At 55.3% G+C, this 16,532-nt stretch overlaps 1 non-coding gene and 1 pseudogene across 1 annotated transcript; one reads left to right on the top strand and one right to left on the bottom strand.

Moving 5' to 3' along the window:
* Positions 1-192: 192 nt before the first annotated feature.
* On the bottom strand, positions 193-342 carry LOC116464278 (5.8S ribosomal RNA). The gene has a single exon (XR_004246894.1). It is a non-coding gene; the product is annotated as a 5.8S ribosomal RNA (ribosomal RNA).
* Positions 343-14,358: 14,016 nt separating this feature from the next.
* LOC116464276 (cell division cycle protein 27 homolog) lies at positions 14,359-16,293 on the top strand (annotated as a pseudogene).
* The last annotated feature ends 239 nt before the right edge of the window (positions 16,294-16,532 follow it).

Genomic DNA, 16,532 nt, shown 5'->3' with positions numbered 1-16,532 from the left:
CCAGCCACCCAACTCGTGGATCACGCAGGGCCACAGGGGGAGGGGGAGGGGCAGGCGCAGCAGAACAGGAGGACGGACATCGCGGGGTCTGCGCTTGGTGGGACAGAGGACTCCGGCGGGCCCTGCGAGGGAACCCCCGGCCGCGCATCCCGAGGGTCCTAGAGGCACCCCCAGGGGCGATTGATCGGCAAGTGATGCTCAGACAGGCGTAGCCCCGGGAGGAACCTGGGGCCACAAGTGCGTTGAAAGTGTCGATGATCAACGTGTCCTGCAATTCACATTAATTCTTGCAGCTAGCTGCGTTCATCAACACACGAGCCGAGTTATCCACCGCTAAGAGTCGTATGAGGTCAATTTGGCGAGGGCGCTCCTGACACTGGGAGGCCCTCTTGGCACAGCATGTCCCCCTGGAGGGGGTTGCCTCAGGCCAGCCAGTCAGATGAGCAATGGGACCAGACTCCAGAGAGGGGTCAGAAGGTTTCACACCATGGGGAGGAGGCGCACGCTGCCCATGCAGGGGCGAGCACGGGCACCACCTCACAGGCGCCCAGGGGTTCCCACCCCCACAGCGCAGGGCACGTGCCACACAAGCATAGCACGCGCACGACGGCATGACGGCACGATGGCCGCCGGGTAAAGACCCCACCTGGCGGCCACCACAACCGTGGTGTCGGCGGCAGCAGGCAAGTGCGTGCGGTGCAGCCCCAGCGGGGGGGCCAGAGTCCGCGAGGGAGGCGCGGGTGGGGCCGGGCCCCCCCAACGGGAATTCCCCTGCAGGCCCACCGCCCCTGACCCACGGGCAGACAGGCGATCCCCCTCTTTAAACCTCTGCACCGGAACACGCTAGGTACCTGGACGGCCGGGGGGGTGGACGGGGGGGGCCAGCGTCCGGCCCCCAACCCCAGAGACACCCTAGTGGGAAGGCTGGGGAGAGCTATCAGGCCAGTCCCAGCGGCGTGGCATGGCGGAGGCGACAATGGCAGCGGGAACCTGGACAGCCCCCAAAGGGAGCCAGCCGGGTGGGGCCAGACGACGGTCCCCAGCGTGGAGGGCACCGAGACCCCCAACCCCGCCACAACACCGCCGAGAACCGCCCCCGCGCCGGCCGACACATCGGGGCCGCGGCCGGGGACCGCTCCCCGCCACTCACCGGGCCAGCCGGCTGACCATCCGGCCCGCCCCCGACACACACGCACACACCCAGTCCCCTCCCCACACATGCGTCTCTCTCTCTGCTCTCTCCCTCCCGAGTTCTCCGGCTCTCACGGCCAGTGGGGCCGGGCGACGAACGGACGAACGAAGGAACGAACGGCACAGGCCCCACCCACTCACGTGCCACAGGGGGGAAGAACACGGTCGGCGGAGCCGACGAGGAAAGACGTGGCGGCACCGCCACAGCTTCGCTCTCTCCTCCGTTAATGATCCTTCCGCAGGTTCACCTACGGAAACCTTGTTACTTTTACTTCCTCTAGTCAAGTTCGACCATCTTCTCAGCGCTCCTCCAGGGCCGTGGTCCGACCCCGGCGGGGCCGATCCGAGGGCCTCGCTAAACCATCCAGTGGGTAGTAGCAATGGGTGGTGCATACAAAGGGCAGGGACTTAACGCAAGCTTATGACCCACACTTACTGGGAATTCCTCATTCGTGGGGAATAATTGCAATCCCCAATCCCATCACAAATGGGGTTCAACGGGTTACCCACACCTGCTGGCATAGGGTAGGCACACGCTGAGCCAGTCAGTGTAGCACGTGTGCAGCCCCAGACATCTAAGGGCATCACAGACCTGTTGTTGCTCAATCTCATGTGGCTGAACACCACTTGTCCCTCTAAGTTCCGATAACGAACGAGACTCTGGCATGCTAACTAGTTATGCGACCCCCAAGCGGTCAGCATCCCCCAACTTCTTAGAGGGACAAGTAAGTTGGGGGATGCTGACCGCTTGGGGGTCGCATAACTAGTTAGCATGCCAGAGTCTCGTTCGTTATCGTAATTAACCAGACAAATCGCACCACCAACTAAGAATGGCCATGCACCACCACCCACAGAATCAACAAAGAGCTATCAATCTGTCAATCCTGTCCGTGTCCAGGCCGGGTGAGTTTTCCCGTGTTGAGTCAAATTAAGCCACAGGCTCCACTCCTGGTGGTGCCCTTCCATCAATTCCTTTAAATTTCAGCTTTGCAACCATACTCCCCCCAGAACCCAAAGACTTTGGTTTCCCAGAAGCTGCCCAGCAGGTCATGGGAATAACACCGCCGCATCGCCAGTTGGCATCATTTATGGTCAGGACTACGACGGTATCTACTAGTCTTCAAACTTCTGACTTTCATTCTTGATTAATGAAAACATTCTTGGCAAATGCTTTCGCTCTGGTCCGTCTTGCACAGGTCCAAGAATTTCACCTCTAGCGGTGCAATACGAATGCCCCCAGCCGTCCCTCTTAATCATGGCCTTAGTTCCGAAAACCAACAAAATAGAACCACAGTCCTATTCCATTATTCTTAGCTGCGGTATTCCAGGCGGCTCGGGCCTGCTTTGAACACTAATTTTTTCAAAATAAACACTTCAGGCCCCGCGGGACACTCAGCTAAGAGCATCCAGGGGGCGCCAAGAGGCAAGGGGCAGGTATTCGCAGTGGCTCACCTCACGGCGGACCGCCCACCCATTCCCAAGATCCAACTACAAGCTTTTTAACTGCAGCAATATACACTATTGGAGCTGGAATTACTGTGGCTGCTGGCACCAGACTTGCCCTCCAATGGATCCTCAAAGGATTTAAAGTGGACTCATTCCACTTACAAGGCCTCAAAAGAGCCCTGGTATTATTTTTCATCACTACCTCCCCGGGTTGGGAGTGGGGGGCGGGCGCCGGAGAGGGGCTGACCGGGATTGGTTTTGATCTGATAAATGCACGCATCCCCCCCACGAAGGGGGTCAGCACCCGTCGGCATGTATTAGCTCTAGAATTACCACAGTTATCCAAGTAAGAGAGGAGCGAGCGAGCAAAGGATCCATAACTGATTTAATGAGCCATTTGCTGTTTCACTGTACTGGCTGTGAGTACTTAGACATGTGTGGCTTAATCTCTGAGACAAGCATATGCTACTGGCAGGATCAACCAGGTAGGTACCAGGTAGATAGAGGCACAGCAAGGCCCCAAGGACGATGATGGCGACGCTGCCGCCACTGCCGCAGGCCTCGCAAGGATGGACCCGGCACCCCAGGACGCGAGGACAGGGCACAGCCTGGCTGGGGGCAGGGTGCACGGGAGGGAGGGAGCGAGCGCGGGGCAGCGCAGCCAGGTGGGACGGGTGGGCGGGGCGCAGCAAACCGGATGCCCCACACACACACCCACCCGACACACCACCGCCCCCTGATAGGCCCACCACCCCAGACCCTTCACACACCCGCGTGTGAGGAGGAGGCAGACCACCCAGCCCGTGCCCAGCAGCCACGAGGAACCAGTGGCCACGCACGCACGGTGGGCGTGGGGCGGCGGCGAGGCGGGGACTGCGCTCCCCACCCACCCCACGGGGCAGCCCCGACGTCTGGGTGGCGAGCGAGAGGCGGACCACGGGGCCCAGCCTGGGGACAGTCACACCGTGCGGCTGCAGCGCCCACGCACCGGTCCAGGTCGAGGCCCGGAGCCCGGCCGAAGCCCGGCTCCAAGCCCCGCCCCCCGGCCGAAGCCCGGCTCCGAGCCCCGCCCCAAGCCCGGCTCCGAGCCCCGCCCCCCCAGCAGGCACGGGGGCAGGGGTGGCACATGCCACATGATGGCTGAGGGAGGGCCAACCAAAGCCGGCTGGCACGCCCACCCCGCTGGCTGGGACAAGGGACCACAACCAGGGCCGAGGCCCCGGCCTGGGCCCCACCCTCCAACACGTGGAAACGGTGAGCGACTGGCAGAGGTGGAGGTCGACTCTCGCCACACATTGCATGAACGCCTGTCCGGGAGCGACCAGCGGGCCGCGCTCGGGAACACGCACGTGCCAAACGGGGCAACACCACGTGGGGGAGGAGGAGGGGCTCTCCCTGGACGCCGACGCCCAGGACAGACGCCTCTCGGGGAAGGGCCGCAGTGGGCCCGGGAAGCGAGGCGCACCCGGGGCCGTGCCGACCTGAGGCGGAAGAGCGGGACGGGAGAAGACGAAACGCTGGGGTGAGGCCAAGGCAACGCGGAAAGCATGAGAAAGGCGGCCGGCAGGGAAGGGGACACCGTGGGAACCCATCAAGCGCAGCCAACCGCACCCGGGACACACGCACGGAGGCGGCCCCGACCGGCCTTCGGCGATCCCCGTTGCTCCCCCCCGCCGCTGCCGCAGTCGCAGCCAGCCCCCCAGAACACCCTTCTCCCCCACACGTGCCACAGGCTGACCCCCAGAACCCTCCGGGTGCCCACCGGGCCCAAGCGGGGGTGCCACCGACCTGGTCCCGAAAGCGAGCACGTGCCGGGGGACACGGACACCGGGCCAACCAGTGGCCAGCTGCGGCGCCCCACAAGGCGGTGCCAGGTTTGTTCCCAGACGGGGCCACCACCAACGTAAAGCCAGTGAGCTGCTGGAGGAGGGAGGATTCGGTGTGCGGCAGGTGGGGAAGAGGGCACACGGAGAGGCAAGGGCCAGGGACCACGAGGGCAAGGGCCCCCGGGAGCCCGCCAAGGGGCGGCTCAGGGAGAAATCTCTGGCATGGCCAGGCCACCAGGAAAACATGGCCACAGGATCCCATCGCCACAGACACGAGGACGGTCCCACAGCTCACCACCTAGGACACCGGGTGGCCCTCGGCACCCACCGAGACCCTGCCTCCTTCATGAGACCCAGGGTCCCGCCACCAGCCCCCCCCGAAGCGATCACAGCCACAAACCCAACGCCAGGGCCACATCACCCGTGATTTTCATCCATCCTCCGACCCGGTCCCACTCCAGGAGACCAGTGCACCCCCACCGTGGGATGCTTTCCCAGGGCCAGGTGGCCCAACCCCATGCCATGCAAACGTGGTCACCGGCACTGGTCGCGACTCGGCACCGGAGCGGGCAGAGAGCCGGCTCACAGCGGAGAGGGATCATGCACTGGATGGAACGCCACGCACACCCACCGCTCGCAGCAGCCTCCGAACCGCTAGAACGCCGGTCGTGGCCCAGCGGGATCCTCCCCTGACTCAGAAGGGGGAGGCGCGGGCCACAGTAGGCGACGAGCCGCGCTCGGCCCCCACCACCGCAGTCGGGGGCCGGCAGAACCCTCGCTCTCCCCCCTCACCCCATCTAGGGGGAAGCAGAGGAGGGTCCGCTGCAAGCGAGTCACTATGGCAAGCACTACCATAACGTACAGAGAAGCGGTGGGCCGGGAGATCCGGTACCCCAAGACACACCTCTCGGACTGCTAGAGAAGGCTTTTTCACCGAGGGTGGGCCACACGCCCTACCCACCAGTCGCCCCTCACCGGGCCCACAGAGGCGCTCGGGGACGCCTGGGGATGGGAGGGAGAGGCATGCGGTAAGAGAAAAAACCAGCCTGCAGCAACCTTGAGCATTCGCAGTCGGGGTGGGGGACCCGGCTGGTGCACATGCACGCAACCCTCAAAACCCCCACGTCTACCGACATTCTTCCTTCCGAGGCAAAGTACTTTCGAAGTAAACCCACACGGCCGGTCGGAGGCAGGACAGTAGCCCCTCGACAACCAGCCGGCACAAGCGTCACCAGCCCGAGAGCCCACCGTGATCACTCACACGGCCCCCCGCACGCACCCGCCAGTGGGGAGCACGGGACGTGCACTCACCGGACCACGCGGCACCTTTCCTCACGTGGGAGGGGCGCATCTCAATTCAACCGCCTTGACCCCCCTACACCAACGAGCTTTCTCAGGACTCACGCGCAGACACCACAGCAGCCACCGGAGAAGGGGGCGGCTGGAGGTGGGAATGTCACACCACTGCTCGGCCTCGGGCACCTGAGGGACCACCCGAGCACTCCAGGAGCACCGCAAAGGCCCAGGCGAAGCCAATGCTCACACAACCCCCAAAAGAGCAGCACGATGGGCTGGCGGGACAGCACCCCACCGCTATGGAGGGGGTCGCCTGCAATTCAATAACCACAGGAGGTGAGCAAGGGATGCCCGCCGCATCGGAGGACCCCCCCGGACCCACCCCGCGAGGGGGAAGGCAGAGACGGGACAGCAAAGTCAGGCAGGGCTCCGCACCCCACGCCTTCCCCAGCACACCACCCGCAGGCAGGGACGAGAGAGACAAGGAGCCCCCGCGGGCAGAGCCAGAAGAACGGTCCCATTCACCACAAATGTCCGCCCCTCGCCCGTCGCAGCTCGGACCCGGCCCAGAAGAGCATGACACCACCATATCGATTATGAAGAGCCCCCCCCAGGGGCGGGGGTCGGCCAGCTAACCAGCAATCCGATCAACCCGGCCATTCCCCGCTCTGGGGGGAAAGGGCGGCGGACAACCTGGCTGAGACGAGATCGCCTGACACGAACGGCACGGAGCCAACAGGGTGGGGTTGTCACGGCCGCCCTGGGTGCCCGCAGCGGAGAGCGCATGAGGGCAAGGTAGCCCTCCCCGCCTTCCCCGCCGCCCCCAGGTAGGTCAGAGACCCGGACCCGGGCCGGCAGCGGTGGGAGTCGGGACGCTCAGATGCACCAGAGAGCAGCAAGCTCACGAGCCCCAGCAGGCGGCTCAAGCAGGAGCAGGGCCGGCTAGCCGTGTCACCGGTAGGCCAGAGCCCTGCACGCATCCAGAGGCCCAACCTCTCCAGCGACCAATCGCCAGAAAGCAGCGTGCCAACAATAACCCGGTGGCCCAAAATGCCGACTCGGAGTGAAAGATATACCTCCCCCGGGGCAGGAGGTCGAGTCACTGACCACGCCGCCGGCCCAGGAAACCCACGACACGGAATCTGTCCCCAAAAACGCCACCATCGCAGCCAGACACGGAGCACCCCGGGCCCTCTGGTCTACCCCAGGACACACTCGGGAGCAGCCCCTGGCCAGGGACGCCCTCCCGGCCACCCTTGCCACACGCAGGGGCCGGCCCGCGTCTCCAGAGCGAGACCCGGAAGCATTTTCTGCCAGCCTGTCGTACGACCGGGACAGGCGAGGGACCAAAGGCCGGTCAGGTGTGACCTCTCGGGGCCGCACGCGCGCTCAGGGAGCGCTCTCCGACTCCGCACGGGGCCTCGCCAGAAAAGATCACGGCAGAGGGACCGCAGCCCGGCCCGGGGACCGCTCCCCGGCACCCGGGGGACGGGGGCAGGACGGTCCCTGGCTCCCCACGAGGACGCGGAAACAAATTCGGCCGCCGCCTCAGACGGCCAGGATGCGCGCGGGCCCGGCAAGGGTGTCCCCAGCCTCCCGCGCCACACGCAGCCGGTCCCCGCGTGTCGCGGCTCGGGCCTCGGGAGCTGTGGCGTGCTGGTCCACCGGCTCGGGCAGCCCCACACCCGGCTCGGGCTCAGAAGTGCAGCGACAGCGTCTCCCCCACATAAACCTGTACGCCTGAGCTCTGACTCACAAGCGACGCGCCACAGCTCTGGCGCCACCGGGCCAGCCCGGCTGACGACCGCGGGCTTTCCGGAGCTCTGCCTAGCTCACAGCGGGGACGGTCCCCTCCTTCGGCAGCTGCCACTGCAGCTCCGGAAGCCCAGAGAACGATATAAAAGCGGCCTCCAGATGGAGCCCGACAACCGTCGCGAACGTCAGCGAGAGCGATCTGGATGGCAGGGCGGCCCGTGTACCGCAAAACCGAAACCATGAGTCGAGAAGCTCTTCCCGAGGCCGAAAACGCAGCCCCTCTCCCCCATCTCCACAGAAATGGTCCCCAAAGCGCGTCTCTGCATCGACCGCGACAGAGTCAGAAGACAACTCACGGCGTCTGGGTGTTTGGAGATGCATCTCGGAGGGAGGGAGGGAGGGAGAGAGATAGAACAAACAAGGACTCGGTCGCGGGTCGTTGAGGACACAGGGAGACGCAGAATGCGTAGGCTCTTCCAGAACCCACACAAAGGCAGACAAAGGAAGAGAAAGAGGGAGGGAGGGAAGCAGGAAGGGAGGCAGGGAGGGAACGGAGAAAAGAGACAGACGGTGAAAGGAAACGAGGGAGGGAAGGGAGGGGGGAGGGAGGAAGAAAATGGAGAAAACAGAGACCATTTAAAAAATGGAGCTAAAGACACAAAACTTCTTAAACATTCCATTTTAAAAAGAGAGATGGAAAGGAAAGAAACATGAAAAAAGAGAGAAAGAATGAAGAAAGAAATGAAGGAAAGAAGGGAAAAACAAACAGAGAAAAGAAAAAAGAAGCAAAGACAGGGAAGGAAAGACAAATAAAGCACGAAAGAAAAAAGAACAGAAAGAGGGAAAGGAAGGAAGGAAGAAAAACATAAGGAAGGAGAGAAAGGAAGAAAGGAAGGAAGAAAAGCATAAAGGAGAGAAAGACAGAGAGAAAGAAAGAAAATGGAGACAAACAGTCACAAACACGTTTATCTATTTATGAATATGAATATAACATTTTTTATACACAAAGAAATGTACGTATTTATATATAACTGCTTATATATCAATATTTACTTGTTTATATATAAGCATCTGTATTTGTGTATAATAGGTATATGTATTTATTATATACAAATATGTTTGCTTAAACATAAATATAAGTATCTGTATATATATATATGCATAAATACAAGCACTTATGTTTATATATAAAAGCATAAAAACATCTACATTTGTAAACGTTGGTACATACATAGAAACGAAAAAAATAAAAACTACACTACGATAAGTAAATAGGCCGGCGCGGTGGCTCACACCCGTCATCCCAGCATTTTGAGAGGCCGAGGTGGGCGCATCAACTGAGGTCGGGAGTTGGAGACCAGCCTGACCGACATGGTGAAACCCTGTCTCTACTAAAAATACAAAAATTCAGCCAGGCGTGGGGGTGCATCCCTGTAATCCCAGCTACTCAGGAGGCTGAGGCAGGAAAATCGCTGGAACCCGGGAGGTGGATGGTGCGGTGAGATAAGATCACGCCATTGCACTCCAGCTGGGGAAACAAGAGTGAAACTGTCTCAAAAAGACGAAAGAGAAGAAAGAGAAAGAAAGAAAGAAGAAAGAAAGAAAGAAAGAAAGAGAGAGAGAAAGGAAAAAGAAACAGAGAGAAAGAGTGAAAGAAAGAAAGAAAAAGAAAGAAAGAGAAAGAAAGAGAAAGAAAGAAAGAAAGAAGAAAGAAAGAAAGAAAGAAAAGAAAGAAGAAAGGGGCTAGGCATGGTGTCTCATGCCGGTAATCCCAGCACTTTGGGAGGCCAAGGCAGGCGGATCACCTGAGGTTGGGAGTTTGAGAACAGCCTGACCAACGAGAAGAAACACCGTCTCTACAAAGAACACAAAATTAGCCGGGCATGGTGGCACATGCCTGTAATCCCAGCTACTAGGGAGGCAGGAGAGTCACTTGAACCTGGGAGGCAGAGGTTGCGGTGAGCCAAGATCTCTAGCCTGGGCAACAAGTGTGAAACTCTGTCTCAAAAAAAAAAGAAAAAGAAGATGGAAAGAAAGAAGAAAGAAAGAAAGAAAGAAAGAAAGAAAGAAAGAAAGAAAGAAAGAAAGAAGAAAGAAAGAAAGAAAGAAAGAAAGAAAGAAAAGAAAGAAAGAAGACAGACAGACAGAAAGAAAGAAAGAAAGAAAAGAAAGAAAGAAAGAAAAGAAAGAAAGAAAGAAAAAGAAAGAAAGAGGCCAGGCGCGGTGGCTCACACCTGTAATCCCAGCACTTTGGGAGGCCGAGGTGGGAGGATCACCTGAGGTCAGGTGTTTGAGACCAGCCGCAACATGGAGAAAGCCCGTCTCTACTAAAACTACAAAATTAGCCAGGCGTGGTGGTGCAGGCCTGTAATCCCAGCTACTTGGGAGGCTGAGGTAGGAGAATTGGTTGAACCTGGGAGGCGGAGGTTGCGGTGAGCCGAGATTGCGCCATTGCACTCCAGCCTAGGCAACGAGAGCAAAACTCCGTCTCCAAAAAAAAAAAAAAAGTTGCAGTGAGCTGAGATTGTGCCACTGCACTCCAGCCTGGGCAGTAAGAGTGAGACTCTGTCAGAAAGAAAGAAAGAAAGAAAAGAAAGAAAGAAAGAAAAGAAAGAAAGAAAGAAAAAGAAAGAAAGAGGCCAGGCGCGGTGGCTCACACCTGTAATCCCAGCACTTTGGGAGGCCGAGGTGGGAGGATCACCTGAGGTCAGGTGTTTGAGACCAGCCGCAACATGGAGAAAGCCCGTCTCTACTAAAACTACAAAATTAGCCAGGCGTGGTGGTGCAGGCCTGTAATCCCAGCTACTTGGGAGGCTGAGGTAGGAGAATTGGTTGAACCTGGGAGGCGGAGGTTGCGGTGAGCCGAGATTGCGCCATTGCACTCCAGCCTAGGCAACGAGAGCAAAACTCCGTCTCCAAAAAAAAAAAAAAAAGAAAGAAAGAAAAAAGAAAGAAAGAAAGAAAGAAAGAAAGAAAGAAAGAAAGAAAGAAAGAAAGAAGGAAAGAAGAAAAGGCAAGGCAAATCTACCTGCTTTCACTACATCTGGGGAGAATCAGGAAAGTCCCCACTAACAAGGCCTAAAGTGGAGCTGCCGTCTGTAAAACCCGAGCAGAAGAGTCCACACGGGTTAAAGACACGAAGAAAGACAAGGAAACAAAGGATCAAAGAGAAGAACCATCTGGCCCAGCCAGGGTCTGTCTCTGAGGTTGTCTGGGCCACCAGGGAGTGGGACGAGGGAGGGCGGTCCTCCGAGACTCCGTCTTAAAAAATAAATCATGATAATAAAATAAGATTAAGTTACAAAAAAAATTACGCGTAATTCATAACGTGTTTGATGCCTCGAAAGGCGAGAGGCGTATGTGTATGTCACTGTGGGCTCGTTTTCTTTTTTTCCTCTTTTCCCGGAAACTCACTTTTTAATTATTTTGTTTCATTTCATTTTTATTTTTATTTTTTTGAGACGGAGTCTCGCTCTGTCGGCCAGGCTGGGGTGCAGTGGCACTATCTCGGCTCACTGCAACCTCTGCCTTCCAGGTTCAAGCGATTCTCCTGCCTCAGCTCAGCCTCCCGAGTAGCTGGGATTACAGACGTACAGCACTGCGCCCGGCTAATTTTGTGTATTTTGAGTAGAGACCGGGTTTCACCATACTGGCCCTGCTGGTCTGACCGCCTCGTGATCCACCGGCCTCAGCCTCCTGAAGTGCTGGGATGACAGGCTTGAGCCACGGCGCAAGGCCTATTTATTTATTTTATTTTATTTTTATTTTCTTTATGGATTATTATTTATGTGTTTATTTTATTTTATTTTTTGGAGACGGAGTTTCACTGTTGTTGCTCAGACCGGAGTGCAATGGCGCGATCTCGGCTCACCGCAAACTCCGCCTCCCAGGTTCAAGCAATTCTCCTGCCTCAGCCTTCCTAGCAGCTGGGATTATAGGCATGTGGCACCACGCCAGGCTAATTTTGTGTTTTCAATTGAGACGGGATTTCTCCATGTTTTTCAGGCTTGTCTCCAACTCCCGACCTCTGGTGACGAGCCCAGCTCTGTCTCCCAAAGTGATGGGATTACAGGCATGAGCCACCGCGCCCGGCCTATTGTATTGTATTGTATTGTATTGTATTGTATTGTATTGTATTGTATTGTATTGTATTGTATTGTATTGCATTGCATTGCATTGCATTGCATTGCATTGCATTGCATTGCATTGCATTGCATTGTATTGTATTGTATTGTATTGTATTGTATTGTATTGTACTGTACTGTATTGTATGGTGTTGACTTATTTTATTTTGTTTTATGTTATTTTATTTGTTTGTTTTTGCCCGACCAAACGTCAATCAGACCCAGTCGTCAAAGTGGCGCTTTCCTTGGCAACAAGGGAGGGAGGAAGTTGGGGATGAGGGTGGGGGTGGTGGAGAAGACACAGTTGCCCCAGGCTGTGCGCAGGCCGCCTGAGATTCCTTCCTCTGTGAGGCCTCCGTTTTCAGAGTAACAGTGGCCGCTAGGTGATGCCCGACGTCTACCAATGAGAGTGTCAGCCCGGAATGAATTGAGATCGCCTGGAGGCGGATGGGGGAGGGGGAAGGATGGAGGCCCCCACAGCACAGTGGGTCACCACGCCCTCCCAGGAGATCCCCACAACTAATTGACCAGGGACCCTGGGGAGAGGCAGCCTAAGTCCCCACCCATTGGATCATCTGGAACTTCCGTCCAGAGACCAGAGACCGACTGGGAATTCTCTCACTCAAGGTCCAAATCGAAAAGAATCACTGGCACAGACACCAGGACTAAGGCAATTTCTAAAAGACTGGTTTCTGTGTTTTTGGTATATCCGTGTATTTCTGTAACACAAAATTACTTATTTTAAACGATTTTTCTCCTCCTGACGTGTACGGTCCTGTGATAGACAGACCAGGGGACTCCTCAGCTCAGAGTCCATGAGGCCAGAAGGTGACGTCCTAAATTTCTATTTAGAATGAATTTAAGCACACCAGCCAAACCCTCTGCCGTGAAACTGTCGGCGGGAAGACAAGCGGGGGGTGGGGGGGAAGTGGGGAAGCCGGGCGCAGTAGGTTCACGCCTGTCATCTCCGCACTTTTGGGAGGCCAAAGGCAGGTGGATCCCTCGATCCAAGCCTTGGCAACACGGTGAAACCTCGTCTCTAAAAAAAACACAAAAACTAACTGGTTTCATAACCTGGACTCCAAGTTAATAAATAGATAAATAGGCCGGGGGCGGTGGCTCACGCCTGTCATCCCAGCACTTTGGGAGGCTGAGACGGATGGATCACAGGGTCAGGATATCGAGACCACCCTGGCTACCACAGTGAAACCCTGTCTCTACTCAAAATACAAAAAGTTGGTCAGGCGCGGTGGCGGGCTCCTGTAGTCCCAGCTACCTGGGAGGCTGAGGCAGGAGAAGGTCGTGAACCCGGGAGGCAGAGCTTGCAGTGAGCCGAGATCGTGCCGCTGCACTCCAGCCTGGGCAACAGAGCGAAAGTCTGTCTCGAAAATAAACAAACAAACAAATAATTAAATAAATAAATGTTAATAAATACATGGATTAAAATTGAAAACTAAAAAAAAAAAAAAAAATGTAGCCACCCGGGTGCGATGGCTCACGCCTGTCATCCCAGCACTTTGGGAGGCCGAGGCGGGCAGATCAACTGGGGTCGCCAGTTCGAGACCAGCCTGACCCACATGGAGAAATGCCGTCTCTACTAACAATACAAAATCAGCCGGGTGTGGTGGCCCAGGCCTGTAATCCCAGCTACTCAGGAGGCTGAGGCAGGAGAATCACTTGAACACGGGAGGTGTAGGTTGCGGCGAGCCGAGATGGTGCCATTGCACTCTGGCGTGGGCACCAAGAGTGAAACTCCGTCCCCCCCCCAAAAAAAATTAAGTGCTGTATTCTGTTATTTTTGCTTCCTACCCTGAGAAGAACAGAATACAGCTGTTGTCTGTCTGTCTGTCTGCCTGCCTGCCTGCCTGCCTGCCTGCCTGCCTGCCTGTGACAGGGCCTCACTGTCTTTCGCCCAGACTGGAGTGCAGTGACACCGTTATGGCTCACTCGCTGCAGCCTCAAGCTCCCCAGGGTTAGGCGATTCCTCAAGGGATCCTACGGCCTCGGCCTCCCAAAGTGTTGGGGTTACAGGCGTGAGCCACCAGCACCCGGCCCAAGTTAATACATCTGCTATCACTACGTCTTAACCACACACCCATGAAGTACTCAAGTCAAGAGAGAGCCGGCAAGAGACTATCAGCATTCTCTTCCCAAAGCACGTGTGTCCCGAGCTCCTGTGGTTTTAGGTGGCCACGGGTAGAGGAGAGATTTCCAATGTTTCCAGAGAGGTGCGAGCCACAGTCATTCGAGGCATCCGAGCCGGAGATGGGGTTTCTGACAGCAACTTAAGGGCCAGGAAGGGCCAGAATCTGCCAAGGCCCGTGTTCCAGGGTGGGGCCCAATGGAACCCAAGGTAGAGGGAGTCAGCCGTCCGCACAGAGAGAGCTCCAGCCCTAGGCCCCACTGTGCAGACCGAATCAGAAGGAAGAGAGTCCTTCGTCGTACATGCCACATCCCTCCACCGAACTTGGGAGCGGAAACATGGAAACCCCGTGTTTCCAAACATGAGGTGACTCTCGGTTTGCAATGGGTCACAAGGGGCCGGGCTCTCCAGAGTCCGCAGGATAAAGAAGTCATTCTTGCTCGGCCTACCCTATCCCCTGGTAACTGTCGCTGGTGACTTTAAATGAGCCAGGGCTGGCAGGCCCCGGAGCCGCTACAGGGGGGGCGGGGGGTGTGCCTCAGGCACTGCAGAAAGTAAGTGGGCCTGAACCTCGAGGATGACGGTGCTGCAGGAACCCGCCCAGGCAGCTATATGGCAAGCAGTAAACCACTACGCTTACCGAGATGCGGTTTTCCTCGCAGAACGCCGTTATGCAGAAGTACACTCAGAAGAAGCCTTGTTTTTACTGGAGACCTGTTCTTACCGCTCAGGAAAGGCCTATAAAGCATATAGACTCTTGAAAGGACACAGTTGTGCTACACCGCAATGCAAATACCTGCTTGCAAAATGTTGTGTTTATCTCAGCAAGCTTGCAGAAGGGGAACGAATCTTATCCGGTGGAGTGTTTAATAAACAGAAAAGGCATGATGGTATTGTTACTCATATGTTATTGAGTTTGGTGGTTCAGCTTGCTTTACTCTCTCATTGTTGGGACAGGTATATCGCAAGACAGATCCGCTTGCCAAAGCATCAGAGTGTTACCAAAAGGGCCTTAGTTTAAAGCCTTTCCTCTGGTATCCCTTTGAATCATTCTGTGAAATAGGTGAAAAGCCGGATCCTGACCAAACGTTTAAATTCACATCTTTACAGAACTTTAGCAACGGTCGGCCCAACTGTTGCACCACACAAGTACCTCGTCATAGTTTATGTCACAGACAGCCTGAGACCCTTCTTACGGAAACACCCCAGGACACAATTGAATTAAACAGATTGAATTGAGAATCTTCCAATTCAAAGTACTCCTCGAATACAGATTCCCCAGTGTCTTCTATTGATTCAGCTGTCATTTCACCTGATACTGTCCCACTGGGAACAGGAACTTCCATATTATCTACACAGGTTCAAAATAAACCAAAAACTGGTCGGAGTTTATCAGGACGACCAGCAGCTGTTAGTCCGTTAACTCCAAGTGTTGGGATTTTGCCATTAGAAACCCCAAGTCCGGGAGATGGATCCTATTTACAAAACTACACTAGTATCAGACACCTTCTGTCATTGACGTGCCATCCACTGGAGCCCCTTCAAAAAAGCCTGTTGCCAGAATCGGCCGAACTGGAGCACAGTCTGTCTTCTCGCAGAGTGGACATAGCCGAGAGGTAACTCCAATTCTTGCAAAAACACAAAGTTCTGGTCCACAAACAAGGGCAACACCTCAGGTATCGAGCCCCACTGTGGCATCTCCCCTAAATGCACTGCCTCGAAGAAATTCACGACTCTTGACTAGTGACAGCTCCACAACCAAGGAGAATAGGAAAAAAATTAAAAATGAAGTGTCCACCTAAAATCCCAAACAGAAAAAAAGTAAAACTAACGAAGGAGGAATAACTCAACCTCACATCAATGGCAGCCTGGAAATGACAAAATTGGACTCTTCCATCATTTCAGAAGGGAAAATATCCGCAATCACACCTCAGATTCAGGCTTTTAATCTACAAAAAGCAGCAGCAGAAGGCTTGATGAGCCTTCTTCGTGAAAGGCGGAAAGGTTATTTAGCTTTGTGTTCTTACCACTGCAAACAAGCTATCAATATTTTGAGCCATCTACCTTCTCACCACTACGATACTGGTTGGGTACTGTGCCAAATTGGAAGGGCCTATTTTGAGCTTTCAGAGTCCATGCAAGCTGAAAGAATCTTCTCAGAGGTTAGAAGGATTGAGAATTATAGGGTCGAAGGCATGGAGATCTACTCCGCAACACTTTGGCATCCTCAAAAAGATGTTGCTCTTTTCAGTTCTGTCAAAAGACTTGACAGACATGGATAAAAATTCGCCAGCCAGAGGCCTGGCGTGCTGCAGGGAACTGTTTCCGCTTGCAACGGGAACACGATATGGCAATTAAATTCTTCCAGAGAGCTATCGAAGTGGATCCAAATCATGCTTAGGCCTCTACTGTATTAGGGCGGGAGTTTGTCTTCACTGTAGAATCGGACAAAGCATTAGCTTGTTTTCGAAATGCTATCAGAGTCCATCCTAGACATTGTAATGCATGGTAAGTGGTAATGAAGTGTAAAGACAAACTCTTATTGATGGTGCCGGTACTCGCTAATTTTTCTTGTTAGATAGCTCTTTATTGCCATGAATTTGGTTACAAATACTTAGGGATGGTACCTACTGGTCAATAACGTCTAACTGAAATGCTCTCTTACGAAATGTATGTCTTTAACAAACTCTTAAATTAACTCATGATAATAGAATACCAGATCCTTATACTCAACAGTTTCAGTCTTCCACC

This window comes from Hylobates moloch, unplaced genomic scaffold (genome assembly GCF_009828535.3).
Source record: "Hylobates moloch isolate HMO894 unplaced genomic scaffold, HMol_V3 SCAFFOLD_364, whole genome shotgun sequence".
In the NCBI taxonomy this organism is placed as follows: domain Eukaryota; kingdom Metazoa; phylum Chordata; class Mammalia; order Primates; family Hylobatidae; genus Hylobates; species Hylobates moloch.
This window is presented reverse-complemented; position numbering and strand designations above follow the sequence as displayed.